The sequence below is a fragment of the Hippocampus comes genome, unplaced genomic scaffold, assembly GCF_001891065.2.
Source record: "Hippocampus comes isolate QL1 unplaced genomic scaffold, H_comes_QL1_v1.1 scaffold57, whole genome shotgun sequence".
Taxonomy (NCBI): Eukaryota; Metazoa; Chordata; class Actinopteri; order Syngnathiformes; family Syngnathidae; genus Hippocampus; species Hippocampus comes.
Genome location: NW_017805039.1, coordinates 2,738,653 through 2,753,670, shown reverse-complemented (window position 1 = coordinate 2,753,670; position 15,018 = coordinate 2,738,653). Strand labels below are relative to the sequence as shown.

Below are 15,018 nucleotides of genomic sequence, written 5' to 3'. Positions count from 1 at the left end.
CCCCCCCACCACCCACCCCGCTCCCCTTCCCTCAAAAAAAGCTGTTTACTCTCTCCAAGATGCAGGGATTGGACACCTGCAATCCAGCGCAACACCGCTGCAACACAAAACCTGAAAACAGTTGCGCTTGTTGTTCCTTGGTTTGACACGCTGCCAGAAAAGGTGTTTTATCGAGGACGGCGTGTTCTAATCGCACGCCAAGGTTCTTTCTGACCCCGTTAAGACGTCCTCGAAGAGGAATTAAGAGATGGGCGCTGGGCGCTGGTCTCCCCCCCCCCCCTCCCGTCGGGAGCCCCCCCACATGCACTCGGGCCGCGCTCTTCCCCGGCTGGCCTCACATCCAGACGGAGGAATTTAATGGGGAGGTTCCTACAGACTTAAGGCAGGGGGACTTTAACAGCTTGGACAAATGTGCCTTGCCTCTGCTGCTGTTAGTTCAGTGATTCCGTGTCAAGGCGTCCAGGTGTTTCTCCACATGTGCACTGACATGTTGTGCAAAGAGATTAAACTCACACCTGTGCATTGTGTCATTTCCATTCTTATTAGCGCTGCCAAGGAGATTATGTTTTCATCGCCGTTTGTTTATTTGTTACCGTAATGGCGCTTGAAAAAACAGATACTTTTCACAAATTTTGGCAAAGGGGTGGGGCACGGGCCAAGAGAGACTCCACTGTTTCTTGGTGCGGCTTTGCAAAAAGGGATCAAGAAGCGCTTCATATCTCAGTGATAATGACAACAAACAAGATGCATTTTCCCTCCTCATCTTATTTTTAGACTAGAAGATTCTTTGAACTTTATCCAGACAAAGCTGTTCAACGAAAGTTGCCTGTGGAACAGAACCCTACAAATATCCCCAAACTCTAGATATGACCACAAAACGTCTTTTAATCACAAAAGCAGAAACATAGTTTGAGGAGTTTAAAAAAAATAGTTTACATGATTTTCAAAAGTGATACATTACGCCACATGACAGCTTCAATATTAGTACAGTACTTGAAAAATACATTTCATGAGCACTCAACTTCATGAACCCAAGTTGCTGAAGCCTCAGACAATAGATGTTTTTTTGTTTTTTTTTTTAATATTGCCTAGAATGCCCTCAAATATGGAAAAAGAACCACTTAAGTTTAGGAACCACAAGTAATCCACAACCCACACCACGCGTGAGAACCATCATGATAAAGTAACATACCTGATTGTTAGTATAACAATTATAACATTTATCATCGGCTACCTATCCCCAAACGTTTTCAATATGGTGCTTGTGAAGATGAGCCAGCCCAGGTGGAGGTTCCATTAGAAATCCACGGACAGCAATGCCAAAATACCATTCATTAGTTATCGGAACAGTTAAACCATTTTTTACTATTTATCAATGAAAGTGTTCACTTTAGCGCTTCTTAGGATGATCCAGACTTGGTGAAGGTCCCATTAAAAATCCATAGACCACATTCAGATGAAAAATACCTTTAAGTATCATACTCAGTTGTTAATTGGATCCATGAAAGTGTTCAAGGTGGTGTTTATTAGGATGATCCAGCCTTGGCGGAGGTCCCATTAAAAGGTGTATCGCGGGTGCACCCTCAAGGTGACAAATGACACTGATGCTGCATTATTGTTGTGCAAAGCATAACAACAACCCCCCGTTGTTAATTGTATGAGTGGCATGTATCAGTTAATACAAACACAGCCTTGTGTGACACACATTCTCGCTGTACTAACATCAAGCCACGGCCATCAGCCGCCGGTCGATCGGAACCGGCCGACCGGCTGGCTTGGTTTGATGCACCCGGGCGAGGCGCTCAGCGGCGCCGCGTCGTGGGAGGCAGGCAGCCGGCCACATGCAAAGCGGGCGTCCACGGATGTCCAAACGTGACAGGCACCGCACGCCAACAACAAACCGACACGATATAAAGCACCACCAGCGCCGAAGCGCCACCAGTCAGCCCTGCCTGCCCAGCTTATGACACGACTTCGCCCGCTTAAAGGTTCCGACGAGGTCAGTCTATTGTTAGCAGGTACTACCCGGCCAGCGAGAGCGTGCAAGCCGCGCTACGAGCTCCGGAACAAGGCGCCAAACTTACTTGGAGCTCCAAGCGAGTCCTCCTCTGCGACGCTGAAATAAAAACCCCTCCGCGTGCGTACGTTTCTCTCTCTCTCTCTCTCTCTCCTCTCACTCCCTCTCTCTGGAGCTGCTCCTCCGAGCCCACGGTGCAACTGAGTGACTGAATCAACTACCGTAGAGCACGGCAAGTTGAAGTGTCAGATTACACGGGGCTATTCAGTTACCACAGCGAAGAAGAGGACCGGGCTCCGCGGTGAGGAGGAAAATGTGAGCCGGACTTTCTCCTTCCGTACCCCCCCACACCAGCACGAGGAGGAGTCTGTCTGCCTGCCCGTCTGCCATGTCGAACCGGTGGACGGCAGCCTCTACCGGGGCTTCCTGGAGAGACACACACACACACAACACGACAGTGTCATGTTTTGGCATGGACCCCACCCAAGAAGAAATAATGATTTTTTTAATGGAACTCGTGTAATTTTCTTTTTTTTTTTTCTTTTTCTTTTTTTTTTTTTGGAGTGTGGGATGCGGTATTTTGTTTATGTTCACAACACGACCAACAATAAATGTTATGATGTCACAATGTGTTTTTATTGGGCAGCGCAGTGGTTGTGGTGAAAATTGCCACTCAGTTTTGAAATTCTCGGTTTGAATCTCAGCTCAGGCATTCATTGTTCTCCCACTCCAAAACATACTATAGGTTCATGAAAGACTAAATTGTCAATACGTGTCAATTTAATGAATTGTTTATTTCTATATTATTTGCATATTGGTGGACATGGAGTCAGATATGGATTGCTATTTTTGATTACTTAGTTCAGTTTTAAAAAGTTATTATTTATTGTTTCTTCTCCATATTCTGATTTCTTGAGATGGTGACGTTGGGGTTTTCACTGGCTGTGACTACAATCATTGAAATTATTTTTACAAAAATGAAATGAATTTCATGATACTCAAGACATACCTGTCTGTCAAAGAAACAGGTTTTTATTAGCTACACCTGAACATTCAACACCAGCAAACATCAAAAACCAAGCTTAAAAAAATAATAATACAGCAAATGCACAAGTTTCACTGACGCTGTTACATGTATAATGGTGTAGAATTGTGCTTCATCATTGTGACAGCTGTTTCTAATGTTGCGGATGCCTTGTTAAGCTTCCATGAGGCGCAAAATGCACAAAGTAGAACTGCAACTAACAGCATAAAGAGCATTATTATTTTTGCAAAGCCATAATGATTGATGGTGTGTATGAGCAAAGAATGGTGCTTAAAGGCATACTGTTATTGTTTGCTGTGCCACTAATGAGAGTAATTATGCATTAGAAATAATTATAATTACTTCGCTGTCATATGTCATCACAGTTATTGTTATTATCCAAGTATTCATTTTCTATACTGCTCGTACTTGTGGCTGTGAGTTGAAACCTATCCCAGCTGACTTTGGGCACATGCTTAGGTACACTGTGGACGTCGCTGGTCAATCACAGGGCACATATTCAAACCGATGGATAATTTTGAGTCTTCCTATCAACTAACAGGCATGTTTTTGGAACGTGGGAGGAGACCGGATTCTTGTAACCACTTCAATACACTGTACAGAATAGAGTGATCGATGAAATTCATTTGGGCATATATTTGCAGAATGTGTTTCTATGATTATACTTTATGTCAGTACATTCTATAGGAGTGAGTATTGTAACCTATGTGAGTGTATATAGACAGATGTATTTTGTGTGAGCATATTTGCATGATATTGCACTTTGTTAGTATACACGGAAGGCAGCAATTTATGTTGGTGTATTTGCTGAAACTATCTCAAGCGTGAACAATGTACTTATGTTTATGTGTGCATAAATGCATGCTGTTTGTCATCCTTGTACGATTTTCACTAAACTTTTCATAATTATCGTTCCTACCTGCCACAGGGATTACAGATACACTTAGCTACAAAGCAGTGATCTGGTACATAGTATTTCTACTTTTACTTTTTCTGTCCACGGTCCCTGACAAATAAACACAAAAACAAGAGATAAGCAAGGGGAAAATATCGGCAAACATTCCACTCAGGGAAGCCTGGGCCAAGATTCAGACCCAAAACCTTAAAACTGAGAGGCAGATGTGTACTTGTCCACCATGCAAAATGTCAACAATATAATGCGACTACGTGATTCAATTTCTGTAGAAATCGGATCTGAGTTCAAAAGCTGAACCAAAATGATTTGAAATTCTTTGACTTGTTGAAATGTAACAGGTGAGCCGAAGTTGGAACGCTTGGAATTGGTCAGGAAATGTGGAAGGAGGAAATAAAATCTGTAAAAGAAAGTTTTAATTTGGGGATTATAGTTTGAAATTTGGGGGATTTTGGTAGTGTGAAAAATATTCCCGAGAACTATTGGATGACCTAAACATTTTTCAAGTTGGAGTGGTTTGAATCAATGGTGAAGAATAGTGATGTAAATATGTGAAACACACTGATTTGGGAATGCTGTCATGAAAAGGTGGAAAATAAACACTTTTGGGGTTTTTGGGGGAATGTTTAAAACAGTTCCTGTGATATCAGGACACGTTGTGATATGTGGAAGGGTGACTTTTATTTGGATTTTTTTGTTCATAGAAAATGTGGAATTGTTGAAAAAGTAAGTAGAAGTAGTTTGCAAGATGTCTTGAATCTGATATTTTGAAGTTGGAACTCCTAATAGGTCGGCAAACGTGAGTAAAATAGCAAAATTTCACAAAATAATCAGAATTATTATTAAGTTTGGTGCATAATAACACGTGTGAATGCTCTTCAGCTATCACAATTAGGTTGACTATTTTTCACCGGTATGCAGTGAAAGCGGTTGACTTTTGTTGACCCTCCGCGTGTGCGAGTCTTGTCGATGTTTGCACGGCGCCGGCAGATGAAAAGATCCGGTTCCGTGTTTTGCGGGCGTCCGGTCTCTCGGTGGAAGCCTCGGAATAACAAAGACGCGTTTGAGAGCAGCGGCAGGCTGAGCTGAGCGGTGACGTCAAGGAACAATGTTCTCTCCTCGCTATGCGCGCGGCGCACGCACGGCGCACGCACGCTACCCACGCACACCAGCTCGTCGCTCTCTCTCTCTCTCTCTCTCTCTCTCTCTCTCTCTCTCTCTCTCTCTCTCTCTCTCTCTCGCTCTCTCTCTCTTCCGCGTCTGGCAAGGCTGGAGGTGGCCAGAGGGAGGGCTGCCGTGCATCAGATATTGAAAATGTCTCACTCTGCATGCTGGGCTTGCACACACCATTGCTTCATTGTGTCTGCGAACAGGAATACATAAAAAGGTGGCACATTATAGTGACCAAAAAAAAAAAACTAAGGGTAGTTTAGCACAACAATGATCTGGTAAATGTAGATTATTGTTTGCAATTTTGTCTAAGTTTCAGGTAAGAGATGTCGAACCATCGCTGATCACGTGTTTCAAAGTGATTGAAAAGACTGCAGTAATGCAGTCAAGGAATAGCACATCTGCCGCACAGTCAAGAGGTTCTGGGTTTGAATCTCAGCTGTATCGAGGGTTTCGGCCTTTTCTGCCTCTCCCCCAATGCTTTGTCAGCGGACATATTGAAAGGCTAGCCCCACCCACCCCAAAAAAAAGCATCATTTGCCATTTGACATGCCATCGGTTAGCATGAATCTGGAGAGAGCATCACAAACGCAGACGTACTGTTGTTTCTCGTGTCTTCATGAGTAGTGACCATACAACAAGATAGGTAGACAAAACCCTGGACTGCTCCCTGCGTGTTGTGTCAAGGTTTCTGATTTACATCAAAGCTAATTTTGATTAGCATGTCTGTCTTTGACCGTATGCTAGCATTTAGCTAGCAGACGTTCGTTGTACAATCAGTGATGATCATAATGGGGAAATGTGCATTGCTTTCATGAATTCTTTTATGAAGAACCCTCTTTACAATAATTGTAATTAAAGCTTTTGTTGGGTGCAAAAGTGACACCGCCAACAGTATACTTTTTAGGGATCGCAATGTATAAATTCTCCACCTCGAACCAAGTATGTTTCGAACCAAATGATTGAACAACATCAGATCCTCTTCGCATGAGATCACAGGTCAAATTGTCATCAACAACGCCTGGGCCGTTTACGCTAATCTCTGAGGGGAAGGAAGTAGCTGCTATCCTCGTCGCTTCCTGCCTGCAGGCCTCCTGACACTGATGCAGTGGGGGCATGTGCAGGGTATTGCCTTCGAGAAGTGGGAGGTGTGCGAGGAGTGGAAGGGGGAAAGCCTCTCTATCACAACGTCTCAAGGACGACCCGGCCCCCTGGTCGGAGCAACTGTGATGGGGACAAATGTGACCGGTGACATCACCGCCATCCAGCAGTGAGTCATTTTTATTTCAGAGAAGGAGGCCCCAAACTGGGATGGAAAATGGGTGAGCGGTCAATGTCACGATGCTCTGACAGTGACCTCACGATCCGATTGAAAAAAAAAAAAAAACAATCTGGAAAGTCATTGTCAAAGAAGACCAATGTCTTTGTTTTGTCATAATATCGGCAAGGTGATACATGCGCAAGACATCGCCAAGCAGACAGTCCCATCCGATAACTAGAAAGCAATTCATTCAAGCCACTACACCCCCAGGTTGTTGGCTTTTGTCATTTAAGTTTAATTTCGATCATAATATCATCTGTTCTAGCTCATCCATCAAGTTTTTGTCTAACACCATCACGAGTTGTCAAGGCCTGTTAGGGGTGTCAGCCAGTCCACTCCTTCGCCGCTGACATTTTGCGGTTCAAAGAATGGCTTGTTGTCACATGTCCTCGCTTTCACGGCAAAGCGTGCTCCGCCGGCCTCTCCAAAATAATGTGTCCAGATGGCTGCCAACAAGATGGATGGATTATAGGTGGGGTGACTCCGGCTCGACTTGGCGCTGTGTACAATTTCTTACGAGATGTATTTCAAAGAGCAGAGTGAATGAATCCAGGGGGAACAAAGGGAGCCCTCTGTCTGGCATGCGCCATGACAAGGTTAATTCATATTGCATTGTGTTGGGGAACAGATCCAATTACCATAAGAAAACAGCTTAAAGTTCAGAACACCAGGGCGTTTATTTCTCTTGGTCACCTAAAGGCTTGTGTTTATCAAGAGGAATGCACACAAAGACAAACAACCATCCGCGGTCACACTCACACTTATAGGGACAATTTAGAGAGCTCCATTAACCTGCCACGCAAGTTTTTGGAATGTGGGAGGAAATCGGAGTACCCGGAGAAATCCCACACAGGCACGAGGAGAACACGCAAACGCCACACAGGAAAGCCGGAGCAAAATGTCAAACAGCACCAGTTCATAAAAAAATATATATTTATGGTCGAGAAGTGTTTTGCATACAAATGCTTAATATATTGTTCCCACTTACCTAAAAATTTGGGTTACGTTGCCCCTGGAGGAACAGAACGTTGTGTCAAACCGAGTGAGCTCCTTGTTCTTCCAAAAGATGTCATTTAATTTTATTTGAAATCCCGATCCTACATTTCACTGATTGAAATCTTTTCATTTGACAGTAACAGCACAAATGAGGGAAGGCGCAGCCTCGCTTCTCTTTCCAAAAGTACGGTAGGATATTGACCAAGAGTGCCTGGTGGAAACGAGGCTTTATCGTAGAGCGGGGGGAGGCTGCTGGAGCTTCACGAGGGAGTCAAACTCTCAGTATGTGCTGACATCAGCTCCAGTGTTCACACAGAGGTGTGATGCTTGTTCGGGGGTGCCACCCTGCAGTTACTAGTAAGTTGCTGAAAATGCTCTCCAAGAGAACTAAGAAACAAGTTTGACTGACTGACATGTCTTTCACACCAGAGTGAGAGGATGGACACAAATTTTTCACTGGTGTGCTTGAATGGGTTCTCTGGCTCCAGTCAGTGACAGAGACACTCTTAAGATTAATATTTTAAACAGGTCCAGCAATGATGTAAAATCATGATTGGTGGACTAAGGCAACCCTGCAAATCAAAGAGAGCAATTATATTTGTTACAATCAAAGGTCCAGAGTTTGGCTTGAGCCACAGGTGCTTCGATTTAACCGGCGGGCAGATTAGCTCCCGAGGATTTTTTGTTTTGTTTTGTTTTTTAACTTTCTAGACTTGGATTTGACACATCTGGCTAAGTGATTCTTAACCTTGTTAGAGGTCCCGAACCAGACCAGTTCATATGCACATTCACCGAACCCTTCTTTAGTGAAAAATAAAAATATGATTTTTTTTTTTTTTTTTGCAATTTCAAGACAATAAAAAACACGTTTATTCAAAATAGAAAAACGTAAATAAAATTACATGGCCTAAGTATAGGTTTTTTTCTTATTTTTATTTTTTTTAATTTTACGATGTACTATCACGACAGTCACACGTTGACTACTAAGTGAACTAAATTTCCCACAGCACTGATTGGACAAAGCAATGTCATGTGACCATCCGCAGCCAGTGATGGTCAAGCGGGCGTGTCATAACTAATTGACATGTTGAATCGGGTGTGTCTTACCCTCCATGGCAGAGGCTCCGTCGAACCCCTGAGACCGGTTCTCCGAACCCTTGGGGTTCGATCGAACCCAGTTTAAGAACCACTAATCTGGCTACGATAGCTGAAAATCCACAACAAGAGGGACCATATGAAAACTTTTTTTAGTTCGACACCTGGTACTTGCTTCAAGTCCGGTGTTGTGCCTTCTTTTCGCCACTTGATGAACTGCGTTCCATGAACTATTTGAATGCCTTGGAATTTCTTTGACATCCTTCTCATAACTGATACTCTCGAACAATGAGATCCCTCTGCTGTGGAATCTCTCTGCGGACTATGGCATGCGGTGTGAGATGTCACAACAAAAATGGCAGGAAAATCACAATAGAATAGCGTAAGTTTGGTTTTTTTTTTGGTTTTTCAGAGGCATGAAATGTTGACAGGAGTGTGCTGACCCCCTATTGAAAAATGAGTTTGAATGCGACGACTAATTTTGAGCACAGCCACATCCCAGTTGTAAGAGGGCGTGCAACCACATGATCTCAATTGTTTGTTTTTACTTTTCTTGCACAGCCTTTTCTTAGTAAGAGTTTTTATTGAATTGTACAGTTTACAGGTCACATTAATAGAAATTAACGGAGCAATTCTTGGAAAAAAAACATTTGAAATGACGCATCTTGGTCTCACCGTTTGAACAGGGGTGTGTAAACTTTTTAGATTTGCTGTACAGACACTGCGATATAATAACAGTGACAACAGAACCCAATTGGTCTAGAAACAACCTTTGTTTGATGTAACCTGTGTTATTTAATGATCATTTAAACCCTAACCTTGAACATGTGCGATATTCAGTGTCACGGCGAGAAACTAGCACAAGCTATTGAGCGAGAGAAAGGCGCGATCAAGCTGAGTACGGAAGGACAAGCAGAGACGCGGGGCAATAAATGGATCAACCCCTGCAGAGGGATGGCAGACGGGCACTATTTTAAAACAAGACAAGTCTGCTCCAGCACACCATTGATCGTCTCGGGTGGCGAGATGTACAAAGCGAGGCGAGGGGGAGAAGAGGAGAGAAAACCAGCATGCCACAGACACTTACGGGAAGCGTGGATGGCCTTTTCTAGAGCCTCTCTTGCTCTCGCCCTCCATTCCTGCTTGTTTGTTTGTTTCAGCGGGCATGCATGTGAAGAACTGGGAAGGCAGACAGGCAGGGGCGACATGCCGACCGGCCCGACCGGTTGTGGGGAGCGCAGAGGTAATCAATGCGTGCTCACAATAGAGCCCCAGCATCCAGAGAGCTAAAAGCTCCCTCAGGCCACGGCAGCGAGGTGGAGGATATAGTGGAGGGCGGGGAGGGGGGTTGACGCAAAAGGAGAGAGGACTGGATGGGGGCAGGAGATGATAGAGGGAGGCGGGTAAAGAGATTTGGCGCCCTCACACATGGATGTTGTTTCTGGTAGACGCGCACAAAAAAGGCATGTTCCTTTAAGGCTGCGGTGGTCGCTAAAGCAAGATGAGATCCACAATTCACTCCCATCTCAAGTGGGACTCTTCATTTAGCGTAAATGAAGTGTGGTGGGCCGGCGCTTTGGGGGCTGTTTGGGCAATAGCTGCGGCGATCAGGCTATTTTTGGTCGCCTTCCTCCTCATTGCATGTTTTGAACCACTTTTTTTTTTTTTTTTTTTTTTTTTTTTTGCATTATTATGCAATGCAGCGTGTGACCTTGGGAAGAACATGTGCCAGAGGGACGCTGGGAGAGCTGAGTAAATGTGTGACCACTTCAACCTCTGTGTCATCCTTGACTGCACAACTAGCAAGCTCACTTGTCACTGAGCAGCTCTCAGGAGGATGCGGAACATTAGAAGCGCAGTTATACGGGGTGCAGGCTTTGTTGTGGTGCAAAGTGCTTCACAAATGGATCAGACCACCAACCGATGGAAGGTTCATGTCACAGCTGCCCATAATTTAACAGCAGTGGTCATTTTTGTAATGGTTAACACACAACTGTATTTGTTAGGCTAACCTAGAATTATTATTATCCATTGCTTCCACTTTAGTGTGATGCAAAAAAAAAAAAAAAAAAAATAGAAGAAAAGTAAAGCACATGATCATTTATTGACGAAAAATGTCCACTTTTGCGTGGCCCATCCATGTAATACAGTGAGTCGCCGCTCAACTTTTTTTTTCCACACATATACAGTATATCTATATATTTTTTTTGCACACACACACACACACACACACACACACACACACACACCCACACACACACACACACACACACACACACACACACACACACACACACACACACACACACACACACACACACACAGATCCTAAATGCAAATTTGAAATTTGTCACAGTACAACAATTCCCTTTGTAATAATTCAAACGAGCTTTCACTTGCTGCATCTGCAGTGCGCCTCTGACTGCACTTCAATCTGAAGAAAAAAAAAAAAAACAACCCGAGAACCAAGCCACCTATAAGCGAGTGCCTATTTCTCAGGATGACATTAATATAACAGCGTCGGTCCCCAAAACAACTTTGTATTGATTCGTGTAGCCTTTTAACCAGTCGATGGCTGCACTCTTGAGTTAGAATGCTTTGGCATGGCCGTGTTTTCCAGCAGGGATTTGCAGCATATTAAAATGTTGTCTCGCTTTGCTGCTTTGAGAAATTTGTCTGCATTGTTTTTTGTTTTTTCCATTTCGCTTTCAGATGAAAATGTAGGAAATATTAAAAGAAACAATAAATCTCTGTGATTGCTCATTTTAAGTCGGGGGTAATTATCTCTCTCAGTCGTGTCACAACCTCGTCAGCGGTTGTCAATGTCACCACATCTGTTGTATGGTGCTTTTATGCATGCCTCACTGACTCATGCTCCCTTACTAGCCCTACTTCTTCTCTACGCACTGAAAATTGTGACTCACCCTTTAAGCATTTCGTGTTTTCTGATCCTGGAGTGAGTTCACGAAAACGAGACACGGTACTGATGATTTTGCGAGCTCGCAGCAATGTGCGTTTGAGTGCGGCAGCAGGTGCCATGTCAACTGGGTTTACTCAATTTGGAATGTGATGTTATTGCCACAAATGTGTGGAAATGTTATTTGTTTACCTGACATGCCCAGTTTCACAATTTCATGTACTGTATGTTGTTCTGGCCTGTCTTTCTCATGAAGAACACTGTTGGCTCACTCATGGATCAGCCAGTACATCTCTTGTGTTGTCAAATCAGACCGGCAAATGTTTAAGTATAGCAACACGTCTTTTAGTCATGAACCTGTACAGTATTCCCCGCGATATCACGGCTGGCGGCTGCACTTCTCAGCCATTTATTGAACGTCGGGACAACAGTAAAACACATAAACACAATGCGAACACTCAACACGGGAGCTGCTGTCGGCCACAGCTCACACCCAGACACTCACACAGACTCACCGGCATGCTACACCACCAGGCTCCGCCTACTAAAGGCACATGCAAGTATCAAACAAACATTAGAATACAGACAATTACTTAAATGAGCATATTATGCTTGCAATGTTTTTTTTAATTGTCAATTGAAACATGGAATGGACTATATTGGATTTAGCCATGTACCCCATAAGATAAACATTGTGCATGACCGCACGTCAAAGTGCTTGTACGAAAATCGTCATTAAAAATGCCCTCTCCACATAAAATGCCCTCACGTTTAATGGGGAATGCGCTGACAACAGCCGGTAATAATTTATTTCTTCTTTCAATTCAGCTGAGCGAGCATTTATCTTCTAAGATGCTGCTGTTTTGGTTAGCAACGTAACAGTGGTGTGTGAGCAAAGTGTCTATGAACAGAGATAGTTACTGTTACTATCCTTTGCTCCTGATGTAGAAAGGGAGGTGCCTGTTTGAGGGGGGCCACTATTTGGGCAAATAGGATATTTCACATTGGACAACATTGTTTCCTTTGAGGTTGCACTGTACTCGAAACACAAATGTGCAAACACCATTTGTGTGGTTTTCAAAAGTGCTTTTTGTCCTTCAAACAGTTTCAGTCGTGGTGTAATTTTGCTCGCAGATGTTGGCTGAGAGCCATCGCTCTGGCTTTCACATGAAAGCCTGGCACATAAATACACAGATATACTGTATATATATATATATATATATTTTTTTTTTTTTTTAGCACCGCAACTTTCCGGGATGTTGTGGTGCTAAACTGTCAGTCAGCAAAGGCCCGCTTGTTGGATGTTGCTAAAAGATTATCCCGAGTAATTATCCTGTGGTGTGTACAGAGCCCCAGACATCACATGGAAAAGTAAATAAAATTGTGGCTACAATAAAGCCATAACTGGCTTTATTAAACTGCTAATTTGTGGCCACGAAATATTCAAATGTAGCCACAAAATAGGTATAACATGCGGATGAAATACTCATTTGTGGGTTTAATATTCCCATTAAAAGCTAGCAACATCTGGGGGGTACAAAAAGAGCGTGCCTTCACAAGAAACGACAATACGAGATGTACTTAAAGACGCTGTCAAGCACATTCAAACATTTGTTTCGCAATGCATTAAACATATCCAGAGGAAATTGCTGGAAAAGTGCAACCGCTGAGAATAAAATCATGTAGTACTTCAGAGTAAAGATACGGCTTTGGGCCATTTGAGTTTTCCTGCTGAAATGATGCCCAGTGAAAAAAACCTTTGCCGTCCGGAATGAGTTGCCTCTCTACCGCTACATAAAAACTTGAGCGGGTTTCATTTACATCAGCAGGTATGTGTGGCAGAGTTGTTAGCTAGCTAGCTATGATTACAAACAGAAAATCAATCCTCCCTTGTGATGGTCCGCTGGCCTCTTTCGACCACCTCATTGTCAGCCGAGCATGTCGGGCAGATAAAGACACACGAGGGGGGAAAAGTGGGGAAAACAAAAGTCGGACTTGACACCAAGTGCGTTGACTGGAGCTTCGGGTTGGCCTGGCCGCTCTGGAGCGCCTCGTTATCGGCCATGAGGTCATGGAAAGAAGGCAGAAGGACGAGATAGGAAAAAAAAAGAAAAGTCCAACGTGACAGCCTTAAGTGGCCATGTTTTTGCGGCTCACTTACGTGTAGGCGAAAGAAAAATACTACAAGATGAATTTTTTTTTCCAGAAAAATCATAGCTATAAATTAGAATGGGTGGTTCAATCAGCATTTTATCTAACACACTGAGGCACCCATAAAGCCATCTCTGATTACAATTTGCTGTTGACCAGTGTCATTCAAATTTGTCTATGTTGTTAACAGCACTTGAAATTCCAGGCTTGTCAGAACTTTTTGTAGCATTGCTTTATTTCAGGCCAATGTCAAACCTATTTTGTGGACGCTAGTTTGTATTTTGTGGCCACCAATTAGCATTTGGTGTGCACATTTTTATCTATATTGTGGCCACAAATTTCACTGCCTCTTGTCATGTCTGGGGTTCCGCAGGTGGGGGGGGGTGCGAAAAGTGATAAGACAATCATGACCGTAAAATCGGTCCAATATTTACAAAGGTGAATCCTTAAACGTGGTCAACACCAGAAACTCCACTTGTTACCAGACACAAAGAGAGGAGCGACGTGTTTCCCAAGTCATCCACACCCATTGAAATGACAAGGAGAAGAGCTGACAACTGCAAACGAGTTATCAGATAACCTCGGAGTTAGCCAAGCTTCTGGAAGGACATTTCTCCTGAGGTGTGAGTGATTTCGGCCAAATAAAAACAATAAGAAGACACTTGACGAGTTTCTGATGATGATTTTAGAAAATCGGTATGTGTGTGCACGGCTTCATCAACAAAAACATCGCCGGAAGCCTACTTTGGAGCCTAACGCGTCCCAAATCGGTGCGATTTAGTAGATTAACAGTGACTAATCGTAAAAGCAGCCACTCCTTGGCCCTCCAAAGAGCTCTTCAGCCACCTCTCAAAAGTCTCCGAAGGGCAAGTGTTTTGTGCCTCGCAGTCCAGCTCGAAGCCGCCGGGCCTCGGGAGGAGGTATTGAATCTCCTCCAGAGAAAATAAATAACGCCCTCGTCTGCAAGTGACCGGCGCTCGCTCCCAGACTTTTAAGGCGGCTCGTGTTACCGCGGCCTCTGACATGAGTAGACAGGTTGTGTCTGAGAGAAATACCTTCCCACATGATGACATCATGCGGTGGAGCAAAGCACGGAGAGGGCCAAGAGTGACTCCACCGCCGGGGCGCAATAATACTCAATCACAACCAGTTTGTGATGTTGTGTGATGTTATCCGCACGAACAAGCTGTCTTATCTGATCTCAACTGTGACTGTACGTGTCCGCAGAGAAGACAGCGCCATTCCTTATGCGTATGTGAGAAAACATGACCTTAATTCCTCAAAGCGGCTCGGAAAGTACTGTTCTCCACTTAACTTGTAAGCCCTCCTCCCTCAACACACACACACACACACACACACACACACACACACACACACACAGACACACACACAC

The 15,018-nt window shown here is 43.8% G+C and overlaps 1 protein-coding gene across 1 annotated transcript in view; it reads right to left on the bottom strand.

Moving 5' to 3' along the window:
• zmiz1a (zinc finger, MIZ-type containing 1a) overlaps positions 1–2,833 on the bottom strand; it is a 137,468-nt gene extending 134,635 nt beyond the window's left edge. The window contains exon 1 of the mRNA XM_019863990.1: positions 2,085–2,833. The gene's annotated coding sequence lies outside the window, so the exon portion shown is untranslated. The remainder of the gene's footprint in view (positions 1–2,084) is intronic.
• Between the last annotated feature and the right edge of the window lie 12,185 nt (positions 2,834–15,018).